We start from the raw sequence: 3614 nt of genomic DNA, 5'->3' as shown, positions 1-3614 counted from the left end.
TAAGTGAAACTTTAATTACATAAATTCTTTCAAAGCATAAACTGGGAATTTTGTCTACTCTTTTCTTATTCTTCCTCCCACCCCCTCATGCCAATCTTATTCTTTAAAAGTGGTGTTATGAAGTATCTGTCCTTTTGCGACTGAGATATTTCACTCAGCAAAATGTCTTCCAGCCTCTCCCAACTTGTGTAGTGTTTTATGAATTCATTGCTTACTGTGGTACATTCACACAATGGAATATTATGCGGTATTGAAAAAAATTTTTGTAAGACAGCAGATTTCTCGACTGTTATTTCTGTATGTGTTGATTATGACTCCAAGTCTATTTTACAATAGACTTCTAACTCATCTACACTTGACTCACTCATTCTTTGCTGTCAGTCAGAACTAACCCATAGCTGACCCTTAAGTGAGAGGAGTTGCCCATCTGTCTCCCATAAAGCTGCATGGGATTTGAGCCATCATAGAGGCCTTACTGTAGGATTAGCAGCACAACTCCCTACAGACTAAACCACCAACACATGACCAACTGATTCTCCTCTACACTGGTGCTCTCCTCTACAGCTGGTGCTCTCCTTCTTCTATGTAGAGCTCTGGTGTGCCCACAGAATGCCAAACACACAGACAGCTAAGAGACTTGTTTCTGACTCACCTTGTACTTTGTTGTCCTCAAGCTGAGACTTATGCTTACCACGAGTAATTGTGAAGCCTTTCAAAACTCTTTATGATAGTTGTATTTGTTATTGTGATGATGTAATTTATTAAGAAACTGATGCAATATAAGCATAAACAGAAAGATACTGGTTTTATTTAAAATGAAGCTGGATATTATTTCACTTTACAGACAGGAATCACTGAAACAATCAGTGTAAGATTAGCAATTTAAGAGGAGGCAAGACAACTCTAAATATTTTGAGGGAGATTGTAAAAATCTAGACAGATGTTACTCTTTACAAGCACTTATAGATTATTGCTCTGCTTAAAAGAAGTACTTATTTATGTGGTGTGGTTTGTATAGGAAAAACTGAAAGGAGTTCTTATGATTGACTTTACAAAGAAACACATTTGTCCTTATATAAAAATATTTTAACATTGAGTGGCTATACATTTAAATATTGTTTCATTTAAAAAAAGTTTAAGGACAATGGAATAAATTGAGAGCTCTGAAATAAATGTATGGACACCTAGAGTCAATTGACTTCTGTCAAGACTTGTAAGACTACTAACTGTGAGAAGAGTGTCATTAAAAATAACATTAAGGGTTCTACGTGCACTAAAGTAAAACAAAACCCATGTCTTAGATTTCAATATCAAGAAAACAAAAATGATCGCAACTGGACTAATAGACATAATGATAAACGGAGAAAAGATTGATGTTGTCAACAATTTCATTTTACATGATTCACAGTCCATGGAAGCAGCAGTCAAGATATCAGATGATGTGCGTAAAGGGTAAATATACTGCTAAAGTCTCTTTTAAGTGCTAAAGAGCCCTGAGGAACAATAGCAAAGTTCAACAGGGCCACAAAAAACAAATGCTAGGGAAGTTGTGGAAAGACTGGAACTTATTCACTGCATTGGGGTGTACAATGTTACAACTACTATGGAAGGCAGTCTGATGCTTTCTCAAAAATTTGGAAATAGCAATTCTGCTATTGGGAATACACCCTAAAGAAACCAGAGTCATGACTCAAACAGATGTACGCACAGCTGTGTTTATTGCTGTGTTATTCACAATAGCAAAGATATGGAAGCAACTCAAGTGCCCGTCAACAACCAAATGGATACAAAAACTAGAGTACGTTCACACAATGAATTATTATGCAGCACTGAAAAACAAGGAACTTGTAAAACATTACACAACATGAGGCAGCCTGGAGAACATTATGCTGAGTGGAAGATCTCAGTCACAAAACGACAAACACTGTATAACACTGCTGTTCTAAAATAGGACAGATATGGGGGAGTTAGGGAGATAAGGGGAAAAGAGTGGATAGATAAAGAACACTGCATTAGAACAGATAAAAGGAAGAATTGCCTGAAAGGAGTATATGATTAGGCATTATACTTATGACAACAATTTGGAACAAGGAATATGTTTTAGGGTGGATTGGGGGAGGGGGATAGGAGAAGGGAAGAATAAAATGTTCAACAATGAAAAAAATATTAAAAATGAAAAAATATATTGTACAATACAAAAAATAAGAGATCAAAGGACCTGTTGCAATGGGGACATATATTGCCAAAACCTCTTTAAAGTGCTAAAGAATAAGTGTTTCAGTTAAAGACTAGGGTGCACCTGACCCAAAACATGTATTTTCAATCATCTTATGAAAGGTAGACAATGGATAACAAAGATCAATGAAGAACTGATGTCTTTGAATTGTGGTGTTGGCAAATAATATTGACCATTTCATGGATTGTCGTAAAGATTTATGTAACAAAACACCAGTTGGATATTTTTACATGTTCTATTTGTTGTTGTTGTTATTGTTATGTGCCATCAAATTGGGAACCTGCTCTAGTGATTGACCGTCTTTCTCCAGTAGAGCAGCTGGTGAATTTAAACCACGTGCCTTTGGGTTGACAGCACACTTTCTTAGCCACTAGGCTAGGTCCCTGGATTTTAACCACTACCACAATTATTTACAAATTGCCCCACCACCCTTAACAGAAGGCCTGTATCATTTTTTTCTTCCAATTATAATAAACTATTTTGATTGATTGACTATGTCAAAAGGAGAGGAGTCTTCAAGCAAATTTCTACTGATTCAAGGCTTTCTGTTTACAATAACACCAGCAAAGTGGCAAGCTGAGTGGTCAGTAGGATTGCCTGGCAAGAGTGAATAGAATGGAACCCCAGAGAAGGAAGCAGGGACGGGTTTGCAACTGGGTGGTCAAGAGGTTAAGTGCTTGAAAGGTTGATGGTTGACCCTACCCATTGGTTACACATCACAAAAACTGCCTACTATCTGCTTTTGAAAACACTATGGAGCAATTCTCTGTACTCTGACATGGTGGCAACCAGCAACAACGGCAATTGTCCCTGAGGAGGAAGATGAAGAGGAGGAAAGCAGACGATTAGAAAGTGGGTAAGAAGGAATCCTGAAGAGGAAAGTACCAATGGGGTGCATGGCAGGGGTTCAGAAGTGGGTGCTGAATCAAGAGGCATTCCAACCTCCCCTTCTTGGCTGGAAAACTGACTTCATTCTACTTCGACTCTCCCCGGTTCTTTCTTCTCAACACAAATCCCTGCAAACTTGCCAAGGTTGTTAAATAACTTTATATTGAAAGCACTCCCATGCTTCAAGCCACCCCTTCTGATCTCCATTTATTATCTTATCTACTTATCCACCAAAACCATTTTTATTAGTTTTATAAAAGGTAATTGATTTCACATGCAAGCAAGATTCTACTGAAGATTATCCAAAAACGACTAGAACAGTACATCAGCAGAGAACTGCCAGACGTCCAGGCTGGGTTTAGAAGGGGTCGTGGTACTAGGGATATTGTAGTTGATGTTAGATGGATCTTAGCTGAAAGCAGAGAATACCAGAAGAATGTCTGTGTTTCATTGATTATGCAAAGGCATTTTATTTATTTATTTATTATTA

Source organism: Elephantulus edwardii, unplaced genomic scaffold, assembly GCF_000299155.1.
Source record: "Elephantulus edwardii isolate Elephantulus edwardi_28Jun2011 unplaced genomic scaffold, EleEdw1.0 scaffold00246, whole genome shotgun sequence".
NCBI lineage: Eukaryota > Metazoa > Chordata > Mammalia > Macroscelidea > Macroscelididae > Elephantulus > Elephantulus edwardii.
The sequence above is the reverse complement of the archived record's forward strand: the minus strand, read 5'-3'. Positions refer to the sequence as shown.